The sequence below is a fragment of the Adiantum capillus-veneris genome, chromosome 14, assembly GCF_014529385.1.
Source record: "Adiantum capillus-veneris isolate H3 chromosome 14, ASM1452938v2, whole genome shotgun sequence".
Lineage (NCBI taxonomy): Eukaryota > Viridiplantae > Streptophyta > Polypodiopsida > Polypodiales > Pteridaceae > Adiantum > Adiantum capillus-veneris.
In genome coordinates this window covers 136570300-136588180 of record NC_140944.1, presented here as the reverse complement: position 1 = coordinate 136588180, position 17881 = coordinate 136570300, and the positions used below count along the sequence as shown (strand labels likewise).

Sequence of the window (17881 nt, the reverse complement as noted above, 5' to 3'; positions counted from 1 at the left end):
CTGAATTTTGCTTGGCCTCTAGGTAGCTCACTAGAGGAATGCGGGCTAAATTTACATTGGGTACAAGGCCAACGGTTGTTTAATTTTTCACATTCAAATATGTCTACCTTTCATTAACTTATAAACAACCACTGCGCGTTCCATAAGTTCTTACAAAGTTGTCACCTTTGGAAAAGGTAAAATTCTTGTATTAATGAAGGCAACCAATAGTGTCTCTCTATCATTAATCCTCCATAATTAATTTTTTTAAGAAAGAAACTAGCAAATACACATCACATCTCCAATTCTAATCTTGTTATAGAGAATCTTTAAAGTGCATCACTCTCCAAGAAATTGTACTTAGATAAGAGATGTGACGTAATTGCGACCAACAATTGTCTTGAAGGCTTGCCATATCCTCGAAGCATGAGGTTTGGTAGACAATGAAAACTCCACCATTGCATAAGCATTGTCCTCCAGAAATGCTATCGCACGAGAAATCTTGGATTCCTTTTGTGTAATTACAAGAAGAATAGATGTTGTGATTGTCAAAGTTGACAATGTGGAAGCGTAGAGATAGAGAGAGAATGCACGAGAGAGAGAGAGAGAGGATTGCTCGAACCAACCAACCAGGCAATGAATTAGATGATTATTACAATGGGGCCAAAGTGTACTTATATACCACTCTGGGATTTTGTATACCCTTCACATGAATTGCCCAACCGATGTCAAATAAGTAAATTAAAAACCTAAAAATGACAAATTAAATAAGTAGGATCGCACCGGGCATTCGCTTGAGATGCATAACTTTAACACCCTCTCTCCACCTCATAGTGGACATACGTAGGAAGGCACAAGAACAGTCATTTCATCATGCAGGCATTTTACCGCATGAACCACCTCTTATAAGTCATTTTATTAAAAGTGACTTTCGCAATTCTTTTTGTAAGTTTGTTGGAAAAGTAGGTAGGGCAAATTGCTAAAGATGTCACAAAGTGACAACGTGGCTACCGACAGCAGAAACCCTAATTTCTGCCAGAAACCCTAAAATTCCTGCAAACCCTAATTTCTACCAAAGACCCTAATTTCCGAAAATCGCGGAGGCGGAAAAAAAAAATTTGGTTTTTTTTTTAGCAATGCAAATCCCTGCTTTTGGTTTTGCAAGGAAATTGAAAGAGAGATAAAGAGAGAATATGCTTTACTTTTACTCTCATTGAGAGAGAGAGAGAGAATCTGCTTTTGCTTTCAAGCTTTTGGGGCTCTGCTTTTGGGCATCCCTTGTAACATTTAAATATGCGGTGAGGGCCTCACTTCTCAGAGCATTTGGACACAGAGTCTGAGAGTGAAACCCTAACCGCTCTCTTGTACTTTGATCATTGATTAATACATAAAGAAATACCGAAAGGGGCACCAATCTTTGGGGCCAATATCTCTAGGCACGGAACTCCGTCGGGCCAGTGTAAATCTATTGTGATCTGTGAATTGTTTTGAAGTAGTTATTTGGTGCTGTCGCGATTGATTCTTGACTTGGAGTGTCCAAGTCTGTTACAGTGGTATCAGAGCACGGCTGATTTCTCTTCTATGGGAAATCCGATCCCCAAATTTTTTCCCGTGGCACCTATGGCTTCACGCAAGGATCAGTCGACTCCCTCTGCATCTGGAGATGCGGGCAAGGATCACAACGAAGATTCTGACAGAGAGTATGGCCCGCCTCGGCCTACTCAGGCGGAGCAAAGAGAGATGAAGCATCGTCAATTGATCGACGATGCAACAAAGATGATGCTCAGTTTTGCGAAGGATCCGAAATTGGCAAATATATGAGCAAGACTTCTTTTCAGGAAGTGCATGAACAGTGGCAGAAAACCACTACACCATCACTGAAACCCGCTCTCAAGAAACTTTCTGATCACAAACAGTATTCAGAGAAGGAATTACAAGAGGTGGTTGATGCACGGATTGCTCAGCTTTTTGACGCGCAAAAGAAAGCCAAAAAGCACGGCAAAAAGCAAAAGAAAAGCATCGACTTCCCAGGATATTTGGGTCGTCAGTCGACATTTGACAAGGCAAAGAAACAGAAGAAGCGTGTTCGATTTGAATGAGTACCCAGTTCTTCTTCTTCTTCTTCTTCTTCATCTGACAGTTCTTCTAGCTCTTCAAATTCGAGCGAAGAAGACAGAAAAGGTAAAAAGCGAAGCAAGAAACAAAGCTTCGAAAAGGGCAAGAAAAGGGCAAAGAAGGCTACATCTCGCCCAGAGACTGACAGTTCTACTGAGGACTCGTCTACAGACAGCTCAGATTCCGATGACGGAAACTTCTATGCGAACAAGAAGAATTTTTACAAAGCCAGCCAGTATGACTTTCTCAAAGATAAAAGCAAGAAAGTCCGAGAGTTTAAGGAAGGTGGCCACTCGATCAAGTTTGATACTTTTTCAGGATACTCAGATGCTTCGAAGGCTTTGTCTTTTATACAGCAGTTTGACATTGCTTTCGCGGGAGGACGCTATTCAGAGCACTCCAAGATTCGGAGAGCTAGCTCTTACCTTAAGGGGAATGCTCGTACTTGGTGGTCCACGCTTCTTTTAAACAAGACTGCGCCAGTTAAATGGCTGGAACTTAAAAAGCTTTTTATTTCTTCTTGGTTGATGCAAGAATATGAACGAGATATACGAGCTGCTTGGAACCATCTTCGGATGACCAAGAAAGAGACAATCAATGCTTATTGTGAAAGATTCTGGAGCTCTTTTCTACCCGCCTCTTCATTCAAGAAGATCTCGTTCAGAGAACAGATTGAGCGGTTCACCTTGGGTCTACCTACAGAGATCCGAGATCACTGCTTGGAACAGAAGTCAGCTTCTATTCAGAAGTTGATGAGTCATGCGAAGCGGGGCTTTGCCATTCACTCTAGCAATCTGACCTACCCCACAGATGAGGCCATGACTCAACGAGCCGAACAGACTTCTGGGAATGAAAGTAGAAAGAAAAAGAGCAACCCAGAGAAAAAGGATGCACGACCCAAGCTTACTCCTGAGGAGAGAGCTCGCTTCATCAGAGAGGGGAAGTGCTTTGGATGCGGGGAACAGAGACATATCTCCGCGAAGTGCCCTAAAAAGGCACAAAAAGAACAGAATGATAAAGACAACGACAGGCCTGAGAGTTCGAGAGCAACTGAGGAACGTGGCAGAAAAGGCAGATAGAAAAGCAGAACTAGTACCACATGGCGTGGGACCTGCACCGAATCAAATGAATGAAAGTACAAACTTTGCCGCTTTTTGGGGCAAAGTGAAGGATCAGGAAGCTCTTTTGAAGGAGCCAAGGCCGACTTCTTTTCACTTGGAATTGGCGGCTCGATTTGGAATTACGCCCGACAGATTGACGCCACAAGCGGAGGTGGTTGCCATTACACCGAGCATTGGCAAATGCAATAACAGAGGTGTTCAAGGCACACGAGTGACATTCTACTCAGGATCCCTTGGTACCACAAGAACTACGCCGTGGTTGACTACCGGGCCGAGAAAGCGACTTTGATAAATGAAGGGCTCAGAGAATTGTACTTGATGAACTTCAGTTTCTTTACTCATTCTTTTGGGAGAGAACTGAACGATGAATAAAGGTTGAATATGTTTTGACATGATCAAAAGAACGCCAAGATTTTTCTCCACACTCATGCCGATTGCTTTTTAGAGGGCCTAAAGATCAAACCATTGACCTGATACCTGGAAGCACATCACCAAACCGGCCACCTTACCGTGTGAGCCGAGTACACAATGAAAAGATTATGAACCAAGTGAAAGACCTCTTGGAAAAGGGTCTTGTCCAGACTAGTACTTCACCGTATGGCTCTCCATTGTTGTTGGATTTGAAGAAAGACGGATCTTGAAGAATGTGCATCGATTATAGAGCTCTCAACAAAATCACCATCAAGAACAGATTTCCAATTCCTAGGATCGATGATATACTCGACAGGTTACAGGGATCCTCGTGTTTGATTGACCTGAAGAGTGGATATCATCAGATCCGAATCACGCCGGGAGACGTCTCTACAAGACAGCCTTTCGGACTACTTTTGGGTTATTTGAGTTTTTGGTGATGCCTTTTGGCTTAACCAATGCTCCTACGACATTTGACCGGATGATGGACGGGATTTTTCGAGAGTACAGGCTATTTGTTGGCACTTTCTTTGATGATATCATTGTTTCTCCAAGAATGAGGCAGAACACAAAGATCATCTGCTTCAGAGACTTTTTGGGACACTTTGTCTCAGCAGCAAGAGTGCAAGTGGATTCGGCCAAGATAGACACTATTCGTGATTGGCCCGATTTGAAGAATGTGTTCGTACTACGGGCGGTTCATACGAAAGTTTGCAGAGGTTGCTTCCTCTTTGTATATCTTGATACAAAAAGGAGTCCCTTTCTCGTGGGGATCCACGGAGGTGACTGCCTTTCAGACATTGAAAGAGAAATTGACTACGGGACCAATTTTGACTTTGCCGGACTTGCAAAAGTCATTTGAAGTATATTGTGATGCTTGTGGTCGTAGTTTGGGTGCGGTCTTGATGCAAGAAGGCCATGTCATTGCTTACGAGAGCCGATTGTTCTCTAGGCCGGAGATGACAGCACAGATTTATGAGAAAGAGCTTTTGGTGGTTATCCATGCTCTTACTCAATGGCGGCATTACCTACTCGGAGTGGATTTTACTGTCTTTACAGACCATCTGAGTTTGCGCTACTTCTTGCCGCAGAAGCAGCTTTCGGAAAAGCAGATGCGGTGGGCGAACATCTTGTCACAGTTTCACTTCCAGATTGTCCATGTGCAGGGACAGAAGAATGTGGTGGCAGATGCTTTGTCTCGGAAGCCGTTGGTTCTGGCTATTTCCACGATACATCATAGGAGCTTCGAGGATATGGTCGATCAGTATGCCACAGATACAGATTTTGCACATATTTTCACACGGATACGGGATGGGGAGACAGTAGAGCTGGATACTCCCTTGGGGAAGGCTACTTGATGAGAAAGACTATGTTGTGAATTACACGGCCGTTGCGGGAAAAGGTTACGACTGAATGCCACTGTCCACCTTTTACGGGTCACCGCGGCATTGCTACCACCATGAAGGGGTAGAGAGAGACTTCTTTTGGCCGAGACTCAAAAAGGATGTGGAAGAGTTTGTGCACAGTATGCCAGAAGGTCAAGTTTGATAGGCATAAGGCACACGAATTGTTACAGCCTTTACCCATACCCACCCGCCCCTAGGAAAATATTGAAATGGATTTCATTTTTGATCTCCCGAGAACACAGAATGATCACGATGATTTTCCGATTACATGGCTCGTCTGAGACGATTGTCTCCGACAGAAACCCCAGATTTACGAGTTTGTTTTGAAAGGCAATTTAGGAGAACATGGGCACGCGGTTGCAGTTCTCGCCATCGTTCCACTTGCAGACTGACGAGCAATCTGAGATTGCCAATTCAGAGGTTTTAGATTTATTGAAATCTTATATCTCGGATCAGAAGACTCAATGGGAAAAGAACTTACCTTTGGTGGAATTTGCCTACAATAACAAGATAGACTCTTCGACAGGGAAGATGCCATTTGAGATTGTTGAAAGTGCTGCGAAGGTTCCATCCTTCCTGAGCACAAAAGATTAGATATTTGAAGCGGATGAATAGTCGCGAGATTTGGATACGGCTTTTGCCAAGGTTCGCGAGACTTTGCAGGAGTCTCAAGAACGACAGAAAAAAGCAGCGGATCGCCATCGTTGGGACTTGAAATTGAAGGAGGATGATTGGGTGCTCTTACGTTTTGAGAAGGCACGCCTACGAAAGAAAAAGGGAAAGGAGAGGCTTTTTCCGAAGCTTAGTATGCGATACTACGGACCTTTCCAAATAACTGAAAAGATAAATGATGTCTCCTTCCGATTGAAACTGCCAGATACTTGGAGGATTCACAATGCATTCCATGTGAGTCTCTTGAAACCTTTTAAGGGTGATGTGCCTGATGATGGGGAGCCTGATGAGCAACCTAAAGAGGAAGAAAACGAGGAGATCCTTGTTCCTGAACAGATTTTGGCACATGAGGATACGAAGAAAGGTAAAGTCCGAAGGCGGTTCTTGGTTAAGTTCAAGAACTTTCCTGCATTTGATGCGAAGTGGATGGAGGAGAAGGACCTAGCAGATACTCCTCGGATTGTGAAACTTTACCTCGATGTTTTGGGTTTAGCATAGTCTACTCCAAACGGAACCCAGAAATTCAGCTTGGCCAAAGATCTGGTGCAGTGGGATGCACAAGAGGGGAGTCACTCCACTCCTTTGTCAACAGATGCCTTGATTTTGATACTAAAGTCACTGATGTCTCTTTGAGCTTCAGGGATACTGAGAGCTCACAGTATTCTACTCGATGACTTTATGAAATGGAATTCCTGATAATGATACTTATTTGTTCTTAACTTCTTTTGAGTGCAGGAACTGATAGACGAAATGACTGCAACATTTTCGTCTGATTGATCTCGAATAGACATGGTTGCAATAGGGGTTAGTCAATCGGACATCGATAAGGTCCCGATTGGACCTAGATGTGATTGCTAGCTACATTGCTGATAAATCATGGTCTAAGATCCGAATGAATGTTGAATGTCATGTGATGTTCTGTGATGTCTAGTGATGTCCTGTGATGTCGTGTGATGTGACTGTCGATTTGGTACATGTGCTAGATGTGTGTCCCTAGTACGTAGGTACTAACAGTCAGTGTCTGCTAAGACGGTTTATGGCTTTTGTCGGTTTTGCAGGCGTAATCGCGGTCGATTACAATGCTTTCAAGAGGGGGGTATGTCACAAAGTGATGACGTGGCTACCGACAGCAGAAACCCTAATTTCTGCCAGAAACCCTAAAATTCCTGCAAACCCTAATTTCTGCCAGAAACCTAATTTCCAAAACTCGCGGAGGCAAAAAAAAAAATTGGTTTTTTTTTTAGCGACGCAAATCCTTGCTTTTTAGCTTTGCAAGGAAATTGGAAGAGAGATAAAGAGAGAATATGCTTTATTTTTACTCTCATTGAGAGAGAGAGAATCTGCTTTTGCTTTCAAGCTTTAGGGCTCTGCTTTTGGGTATCCCAATATGCGGTGAGGGCCTCACTTCTCAGAGCATCTGGACGCAAAGTTTGAGAGTGAAACCCTAACCGCTCTCTTGTACTTTGATCATTGATTAATACATAAAGAAATACCGAAAGGGGCGCCAATCTTTGGGGCCAATATCTCTAGGCACGGAACTCCGCCGGGCCAGTGTAAATCTATTGTGATCTGTGAATTGTTTTGAAGTGGTTATTTGGTGCTATCGCGATTGATTCTTGACTTGGAGTGTCCAAGTCTGTTACAAAAGATCTATAAAAGAAACCCATTGGGCACTCAATAGAAGCAGAAGAAGCAAGGATACAGAAAGGACATGCACCGCAACAAACCGACAGGAACCCTCAAGCTCCCCAACGTTTTCTCATCAGTTCAGCCCAGCGTTTTCAGCATTAGCAGTTCAGCGTTTTCAGCCCACAGCCACCAGCATTTTCAGTTTTCAGCCCTCAACTTCGCCGGACCGCACCTCCCCTTTGCAGTTCCTCACCGCATTGACCCACCAGCAGTAGATCAGCAAGGCGTTTTCAGTTTTCAGCCAAGACAGCCAACGTTTTGCAATTCCAGCCCAGAACAGCTAAAATTTTGCATTCTCAGCCCTTGCACGACTCGGCGGTTGCAGATCAGCTCAGTAGTACCACCACCGTAGCAGATCCATAACAGAGCATCTAGCGTTTTCAGTTGTCAGCCTTGATGCCGTCGTCGTCAACACCATCATCGTCATCGCAGTCCCTATCTTGACGACAACGCCTTCGTCATCATCATCGCAGATACCTATCTTGACAACAACACCTTCGTCGCCATCGTCGCAGAACTTGACGACGACACCATTGTCGTCATCGTCACAGTAACCATCTCGTCGTCGACATAGACCAGCAATACCCGTCGTCGACATCATCGTCTTCGACACAGAACCGTCGTCAACTTCATCGTCTTCGACACAATACCGTCGTCATCATCGACAAAGACCCTTAGTACCTCGTCTCGACTTTATTGTCTTCGACACAGACCTCGTCGTCGACCTCCCCGTCTTCGACATAGAGCCCGCAGTACCAATCGTCGACATCATCCTCTTCGACATAGAACCCCAATACCCCTTCAGTACCTCAGTACCCAGTACCCAGCATCAATAGTGTCAGTATCCCTTAGCATCAGCATCTCGGCATTTAGTCATTATATCAGCATTGTGCAAGAATAAAGAAAGTACTTGCTCTGGCAACAGAGCAAGGGGGCCCTCGAGGGTTGGGACCCGACATCCCTGTGTCGTCTCTTTTCTCTCTCTCGTCTCTCTCTTTCTTTCAGTTCAGTTCAGTTCTTTCAAGTGAAGTAAAGTGTCCCTTGTGTTCGTGTGCGGAGTACTAGATTCGAGCAAATCCTTATTCTCTTCCGTTGCACCTGACACTTAACGCTCCACATGCACAAGTGGCACAGTTGGAGTTAGAGCTATCCATCGAGACTATACGAGTCCCTCCGTGGCGGACATCACCATGCTTAGCAACTCTCAGCACCATGGCACAAATTAGTCAAATGGAGACGGCGGACGAGCCAAACGTTCAGGTGGTCGAAGCTATGTCTGCAGGCAAGGGATTGGATGCTGCTGATAGCCAATATGAATTCAGATATGATCTGAACTTGTCACATAACAAAAATCAGCTATGGCTTAAACTCATTGGACTACGTGAGTTTGAAAATCTACCTTGGGAAGAGTGGTGTCAGAATGTAAATGCCAATGCCCAACTAGAATATGTAAGAATGACAAGCGAAAAGAATATATATGATCAGCAAATTTCTGATGCACTGGTGGCAGCAGCTTTCAAGTTAAGGCTCAATAGTTATAGAGCACATGTAATTTCTGATGCAGAGATGAGAAGAGAGTTTGCGACACCAACCACAAACAAGTACTATTATCAGTTGAAGGGGACAAATGTGTTCAAAAAGGCACGACTTAGATGGTATATGGAAAGGATGTGTTTGCTCATAAAATTTGATTGCATGTCTAAAGAGGCATATGGACCTTTCAGGGCAGCTAAGAAGGGATTTCCTGTACATTAGGCAAGATAGTTATATGAAAAACCGATGGCAGACATTGAGTTAAAGGACAAAAGAAAGTCAATGAACTGATGCAGATTGGCCACTATTTGCAAGCTTAATTTTCTTCTTCAGTGGTTCCATTACCAATACAAGTTATTGATGCAAAATAGTAGAGTTCAGAGAAACAGGGACTCGAATCAGTGACACCAAAAATATCAGTGAGAAATCACAAGAAGTCATTTGTTGAAATGGTTCAAGGAGTATCTGATAGTGCTGAGGCAAAAAGAGGTAAGATACAGCAAGTGGAAGTCAGTGAAGATGATGTGTTTGAGACATCATTGACAAAGGGATTAAAAGCTATACCAAAACTGGGAGTCAGATTCTCAACCAGGAAAAAACAGTTTTTTAATGAAGACAAAAAGGTACCTAGAAGAGATATAAACAGAGTTGAAGAAGTGCAAGTCTAAAAAGCAGAAGAAATGAAGGAACAGAGAGACAATGTGTCAGAATCTCTGATTACTTCCAGCATGGCAATGGATTATGTGATAAAGTTGGGTGCACATGTAGTTGACCAAGCTAAAGCAATTCAAAAGCACTAGATAGAGTTGTTGGCAGCTCATAAGTCAAATGATTTGGAAAAGAAAGTGAAGTGGCTGGGAGATGAACATCAGTTAGAGATGCAAATAATTCAGTTGAAGCTCAAAGAAGAAAAAAGAAACCTTAAAGGTCAAAAAATCTTGGAGCCGTTTGAGGAGTGGACCAATGAAATGAAGGCTTTAGTTGTGGGGAAGCTAGAAGCATCGGGGGAAGTAAATAGTACTTTGCTGGCTGAAAATGAAGTGTTCAAGAGGAGAATAGAACCATTACCCATGATGGAAAAGAAGGTATAGGAGAATGAGGACATAGAGTTGCAAGGCGTTTTACTTATTGATGCTGAAGTAGATGTTGAAGAAGAGTATGGCAGATTCTCATGGAAAAAATGGAGGCTATGGTTTCTAAACGATATGCAGACCTGTCACAGGATTTATGCCAAAGGAAGAAGTGGAGTTGTTAAAGGAAAACGAAGAACTTAATGACATGTTGGGGAAATTCAAGCAAGAGAACATGGAGTTAAAGTTGTAGATGGATCTAATGAAAGAGAAGGTAGAAAAAAAAGGAGTCATGTTTCATACCTCTGCAATTAAGTTCTCAGGTACATAAACTCAACAGGCAGTATATCAAGAGATTGATGTAGGTCAGTAAGAGATTCAGACAACAGGAACAAAAGAGCAGGAGTATATAGAAAAGATTGCTAAAGTTTTACCAATGCATAATACAGCATTTGTGAGGTGTGATGAGGAATTAGAAGTGACTAAAGAAGAAAAGAATGAAGCAGATGATCAACCTGATGTAGAAATGATGGATGGGAAGTTGAAGACCAGGAAGAGGTCGTCAAAAGGGAGTGAGAAAGAGAAGGCTGGTAAGGAGGAGGTTCGATTTGAAGTTTATGTTGTGGGACTGTAAGTAGGTTTAAATTTTCTTGTATAGCTCTCAATCTTGGATAAAATTCCAAGCACTTCAGTAAGTTTCACTTAACCTGTTAAAAAAAGAATGATATTAATAACAGAAAAAGTTTTTGAAGAAGGCACTTGACATGTTTTGAGAAGTTTGATCAAGGATTGTGGGAAATGAGTCTGATTTTTGCAAATCAACCACCGGGCTGTGCCAGGTGTGGAAGGTAGATATTGTAGACCTTAATATGCCTTAGGACAAGTGGAGATGTGAAAAGTCAACTCGAGTTTCAAACTCAATATAAGAAGTTGTTCTCCTCAATCGTGGACATAACTCATGTAATTGAATCCCTCAAATGTAACGCATATCACAAACTGCTGACGTGTCAAAGCCTTGAAGAATGGAGCCAACTTGCAGATCCTAGCCGAGGGGCCTTAACCCTAAGAAGAACAAGTAACAGAAGAAGAAGTCCTACCAACTTATGGGGACCCTGTCCGATGGGCCCCAGTGACAAATGAATTAAAATACAGCAAGACCCCCCACACACACACACACACACACACCCCACAAAAAAAAAAAAAAAGACGTGGCAACTATACGAACACTCCGTGTTTTGCGCTGATTGCTGACGTGGCAGTTGTACAGAATTCCGCAAAACGCGCTGGCAGCTTTTTGGAATTGATTTTGGACCAGAAGCTTTTGAGTTTTGAAGGCTTTTCATGTAAACTGTTTTTGGGGCCTAGGGCCTTTAAATATGAGGCCATGGGCTCATTCTCTGGCATGCTTCCCGGAAAAGGTGTAGAGTTTGGAGTACCGCCTTGTACTGTGTTGATGCAATATAAAGAAATACCAAAAGGGGCGCCAAGGTTTGGGGCCAATACTCTCTGGGGTGGAATTCCACCACTCCATGTCGCGTGTCATCTCTCTCTCTCTCTCAGTTCAGTTGTTATTGAAGTGCTAAAAGTTTGTTCAGTCTATTCTTTTCTATTGGCACATGGTGCCCGTCTTGTGACAGTGGTATCAGAGCATCAGGCATGTACTTTTCTGAAAGCATACCGGTCCTACAAAGGAGCAAACAGAGCTATTGAATTTTACTTGAAGTATCTTCGGGTCCTGACCCCGGACTTATTAGGCACTCCCACCCTTACTTCATCGCGCATCGGGCGCGCTCTTGTCTTCATCGCTCTATCTTACAGGGCATAAGCCATAAAGAACCCAAGAGATGGAATTCATGGATTCAGCAGAATATTTGAAGTTTCCGTTAAACGAGCTTCACGACATTCTTTCGCGGCATCCTTAGCAGAATCTTCCGATGCTGCAAAGTTTTCAACAATTTTTGAACTAAATGTTACCCCCTCTGATGCCCCAGGTGTGGTACCTCCTCCGCCGGCATCAGAAAGTACGAGAGCTTCCAACAGGCAACCTTCTCAGCCGTCTTTCCGATCGGGGGAGTTTTCAAGAATATGGTGCAGCCATCTGACCCAGATCCAGTGCAACCGCCTTTGCCACCGCCATTGCCCCCACCCCCACAACCGCCACCACCACCAGGCTACAATGGTTGGAGTCCATATGGATACCCTTATAGGATATGCGCCTAACCAACCCAAAGATTTCAAAGATGTCGGCACGTGTCACAAACGGGAGCGCATAACAATATAAAATACATTCGGATAAATAGGATTTATCACTTATTACTGAAGCCAGAGGATATAGAGAGAAATAAATAGAGAGAGAGAGAGAGATAGAGAGTGAGAAGATCAACACAGTACTGGGGACCAGAAGATGGGTTGGTCCCCCCCCGTAATAGTATCTTTATTACTCAGGAGAAGTCTATACAAGCACTTGAACCGAACGTATTACCACGTTCGTTCTAGAATAAGACTTGATGGTTCCCGGAAGCCTCAGCTTCCAATTCCTAGGGCAAAACCCTATTCCAAGGAACTTCCGTTCCTTATTCCAATTCCTTGAGAATCAAGGTTCTCGCCTCTGGATCTCACCTTCCAGACTCAGGGCATGGCATCCCTGCAACTCTTTTCCAACTCTCTTTCCAGAGTCCTCTTCCCGCAGAACAACTCTGCTTTCCCGGACACGAAGTCCTTACTTGGGAATCCCAACTTCCGGATCACAACTTGAGAGACTACCTCTCTCCGATCCGTGGATCTACTTCCCAAACTCGGTTACGAAACCCTTGGGCTGATCTAGCTCTAGTTCCTCAGAGCGCTTTTCTCCTGCAAAGGCTCATACCTTCCTCTGCTCCTACTCCCTCACTAAGAGGAAGTACACCTGCAAACAAATACTTAAGAGTTCATAACATGAAAATCGTTACCTTCAAAGTCTCGACGCTCGAAATGCAACTCCGTTCTCGAAAAGCAATTCCCCGGAAGAGATCTCTCCATAGAAAATCCTCTCTTCCAATCCTACACACAAAAGAGGTGTGTTCTCGGGTTCCTTCTCGTAAATCAACCCCGTCTACGACGTTTATGGGCTGAAAACAGAGAAAAACAGTAACTTGTCGCGATGGAAACACGCTTCGTAGGCACTTCTTCGCGAGGGAACTCGCGCACCGGGTCTTGGCGACATCTGGTACACTTGGGATAGTCATGGACATCACCGGCAAACGTCTTCTTTGCGGGTGAACTCTGCAGTAGCATCTCCTTCTTGCAAAAACTGATCCTCCCCTCTAAGTGAGGGCATGTGATGCTTTTATAGCTCCTAGCCACAGGCACGCATAGCTGCTCGCGTAGAGATCGCGGCCGTTTTTTTTTCTTCTTTTTTCTTTTTTCTTTTTTTTTTCCGTTCTACCCGAAAAAGAGAGAGAAAACGCTGGCTGATCTGTTGCCTTATTTATCAGATGGTTGCCCACTTATTAAATGGGCAGCTGATGTATTTTAAAAAATAGTCTGAACCTGCCCAAAAACTCAATAAAACCTTATAAGTTAAAAACAATGCTTTCACAGCACTTTCCAGGCGTCCCTGGATGCAATCACACGCACAATTGCAATGCAAACATAAACTTCCTCGCGGGAAAGCATCTGCTTTCCCGGAAAGCAATCCCGCTTTCTCAGAAAGCATTTGTTTTTCCTCAAAGTTTCCTCTGAACCCATCTTCATTCAAGTGCTTGCTTTTTCCTTGTGCACAATTCTAACACAGTTCGGAATTTCCTCCCGACTATGGATATTCCCTTTTCGATGCACCCGTCACCCACCTTGTGACGCATCAGGAATACCCATCACCTAGTCCTTTCCTACCAAACTTACAGTACAATCTCCTTCACGATGCTATGTCACCCATCCTATGACGCATCAGAGATTCTTGTTCCCGGATGGTCGGATACTTCTTCCCGATGCTCCCTGTCACCCATCCGATGTGACGCATCAGAAGTACCCGTTCCTGGTGGCCTTACAGATATTCCCTTTCACAGTGCTCCCGTCATTATTCTGAATGACGCACTAGGAATATTCTGTACGCGGATGTCTCCAGTGAGAAAAACCCTCTGACTTAAAATTTAATTCATTTAGAATTATTTTTCCTTGATGTTTCAAGCGAGAAAACCCTCTCACTTATAAATCCAATAATTCATTTAGAATTATTTTTCTGTCAGATAAAGCCAATTTGGCAACATCCCTCTCACTTATAAACAGTTGTCCTCAATTGTAGAGGTCCAACTGAACTGCCGGGGAGAAACCGGAAAAATTCCAAATCTTGCTCAATGGTGAGTTGAGCTGGTCCTTTCTCAGTAGAGAACTTAAAAATGAAATTAAACAAAAATTCAATAATTCAATAATTCAATACTTACCTTACCGGATCATGTCTTTCCTTTGGTACCTCGAGGATATGCTTCACCTTTCATTAAACTTACGAGTCGGGTAAGAACTCGTCATTCGCGTCTTTCCAACAGATTGGAAGTTTCCTCATCCGAGAATCTGTTAACTCAATTCCACCTTCTCAATCCCGAGAAGAATAATCCTCCTAGAAATCAATCTAGGTATCTATCCTTGCGCATAATCCTACGCTGTGAGTCCAGAGGGTGTTAAACCTCTTGTGTCCTCCCACATAGGGAATGCTCAAGTCATAGAGCATTAAGCTCGATGTCTTTCTTTCACAAACAAAGTTTGCGATCACCTTAAAGAAGGTTCTTGTTTCGGGCCGTCGCTCAACGTAGGCGGACGGTTCCAATCCGAAGATTCTTTGTGCACGGCGGCACTTCCTTCCAATCTTTTCCTCCTGCGAGTTATTACCACCAGCAGTGATTTCCCGACGCCCATTAGCGTCTCTTCCTTACAAAATCATAAAAAATGATTCACCTTGCGAGCATCAATGATGATTTGCAAAATCTAAGGCAGATAGGATTCTAGCCATAACATTTTCTGAACGTACGTTCAAACCCGGTTCACAATAGAGCAAACCTTCTTTGATTCTCAGGGATGTTCTCCCATATGTAATTCTTACCATTTTGAAACGGTTGGCGAACTATATTCTTACGAACATAATAGTTCGAATTTATTCCAGCAGCGTGTAAATGCTACTTGACCTTCTCATGGAGAAACATCTACCGCAACCAAAAGTTGCTACTATAATGGTAAAAGCACTTCTCCGTAGAGAATCCTTCTACCGAACACATCTCAAATAGAGATTCTCGTGTTGGAATATCCTTGCGCATAAAAAGGCGCTCAAGAGAGTATACCAAACTCCCGTCGAGTTCCTGAAAAGGAAGTTGGTTCATCTCATTCCGTTTAGCAGAAAAAAAATTCAACTTGTAGATGACCCACCTTGGCATAGGTCTGTATCTTTGTGTGTTATCCATGTACCCAAAGGTGTACATAATTCTTAAGCTATGTTAGAGTTTTGGTGAACCTGGAAAATTACCTTCCCTTCGTAAGATCCTTAGAGCGAAGAAGCTCAACTTGACGATCACTTGGCTCGATCTTAGAGCAAAACCCGCTCATCAAATAATCTAGGATTTTAATCCTTGGATTCCTCAAGCACAAGCCGTAGTCGTCGCTTGTTCCTTCCCTCGTAAAGAGAGTGTTCATTCACTTGTGCAAAAAGCACTACCATATCTTCCCTTACCGGGTAGGGGGTGTGGGCTTAAAGAGTACTCAAGCTTCATGAAAGCTTTTCTTTGCTTGAAAACTCAGAATGGTTCCTTCATAATTTCCTACCCGCAATAGCAGGTAATTTTTTGGAGAACTACCGGATACCATATCAATCATGGATCTTCCGGATGGTTAAGCAAAGCAGTTCATCGTATAAACAATGTTCTGACTCAACCTTACTCTCATAAACACTCGAGAGTGATTGTCTTGGTTAGACACAACCATACCTCGTGCAAAAGAGCAAACAAGCATAATGCACTTTATGATTTCCTCAAAGATGTAACTTTGATTAAAAACCTGCCCTCTCACTTAAAGTTCAAGGGTCTTCTATTCAAGAACTCTGGAGTTAGATTTAATTCCCTTACTCCAAACTTTCTGTGTTCAATGTTTCCCGTCCCACCACGGGGATTGGATTCTATGTACACTAAGGCGTACACTTTCAGCTTTGTATTGCTGACTCCACCATCTGCTGCAAAGTATCTTGCAGATGGGTTTACAAATTCGGGCAAAAGTCCTTTAAATTTGTTCATCTTTCCTTCCTCAGAGAGGATCAAGAATGGAGCTACCTTGGCAAGAGTGAACCACTACTTGCTTTGACTCACTCGTGTTCCTATTGGGCAAGCCGATCCCAATCTTCTTGGATGCCTTCTTCAAAGAATAGAGGAAAAAAATTTGTCAAAAAATTCAGCCTTGAACTGAATCCAAGTCTTGTTGTAAGTTCCTTGCAGAGCTTTGGTATACCACCAAGTACTTGCAATCCCCTTGAGGTGTTTAATCACATGCCTCATCTTCGACACTTTTTCAGAAATTGCCGTTTGCAAAGGCAACTTCAAACTTGTCGAATCAATGCGGTAGCTTTCGGGGCATCTTCCCTTCCGTCAAAAGTATCAAACTTGACGGGAAGTGTTCCTAGGTCTAGAGACCTTCTTCATATCCTTCCCGGAATGACGGGATTTCATGGCTATAGTTCTCGATTGACGTTCATGGATATTTTCTGGATTCTAAAGAATCCCGAGCATTCCGCTCCTTGGATTCTCTAGGTTCTTGAGCATCATGCTCTTCTCGCCTTTTCAGAGAATCCCAAGCCTTGTGTCGACTTCTTGCAGAGAGAAAAATAAAAATAAAAAATTCCAACTCTACGAGCTTTTCCTTGCTAGACTTAGGGTTCCGCCTGCTTACTTCTCTCTTGGCTTGTCATGGCTTCTTCCCGTATCTTCGCAGAGTCGTCCTCCTTTACAGAGAAAGAGAGGAGACCATGCTCTGATACCACTGTCACAAACGGGAGCGCATAACAATATAAAATACATTCGGATAAATAGGATTTATCACTTATTACTGAAGCCAGAGGATATAGAGAGAAATAAATAGAGAGAGAGAGAGAGATAGAGAGTGAGAAGATCAACACAGTACTGGGGACCAGAAGATGGGTTGGTCCCCCCCCGTAATAGTATCTTTATTACTCAGGAGAAGTCTATACAAGCACTTGAACCGAACGTATTACCACGTTCGTTCTAGAATAAGACTTGATGGTTCCCGGAAGCCTCAGCTTCCAATTCCTAGGGCAAAACCCTATTCCAAGGAACTTCCGTTCCTTATTCCAATTCCTTGAGAATCAAGGTTCTCGCCTCTGGATCTCACCTTCCAGACTCAGGGCATGGCATCCCTGCAACTCTTTTCCAACTCTCTTTCCAGAGTCCTCTTCCCGCAGAACAACTCTGCTTTCCCGGACACGAAGTCCTTACTTGGGAATCCCAACTTCCGGATCACAACTTGAGAGACTACCTCTCTCCGATCCGTGGATCTACTTCCCAAACTCGGTTACGAAACCCTTGGGCTGATCTAGCTCTAGTTCCTCAGAGCGCTTTTCTCCTGCAAAGGCTCATACCTTCCTCTGCTCCTACTCCCTCACTAAGAGGAAGTACACCTGCAAACAAATACTTAAGAGTTCATAACATGAAAATCGTTACCTTCAAAGTCTCGACGCTCGAAATGCAACTCCGTTCTCGAAAAGCAATTCCCCGGAAGAGATCTCTCCATAGAAAATCCTCTCTTCCAATCCTACACACAAAAGAGGTGTGTTCTCGGGTTCCTTCTCGTAAATCAACCCCGTCTACGACGTTTATGGGCTGAAAACAGAGAAAAACAGTAACTTGTCGCGATGGAAACA

At 43.5% G+C, this 17881-nt stretch overlaps 1 protein-coding gene across 3 annotated transcripts in view; it reads right to left on the bottom strand.

The window, feature by feature from the left end:
* The window catches only part of LOC147443203 (serine/threonine-protein kinase VIK-like), a 74637-nt gene that overhangs the window by 49518 nt on the left and 7238 nt on the right, over positions 1-17881 (bottom strand). The window lies entirely within an intron of this gene.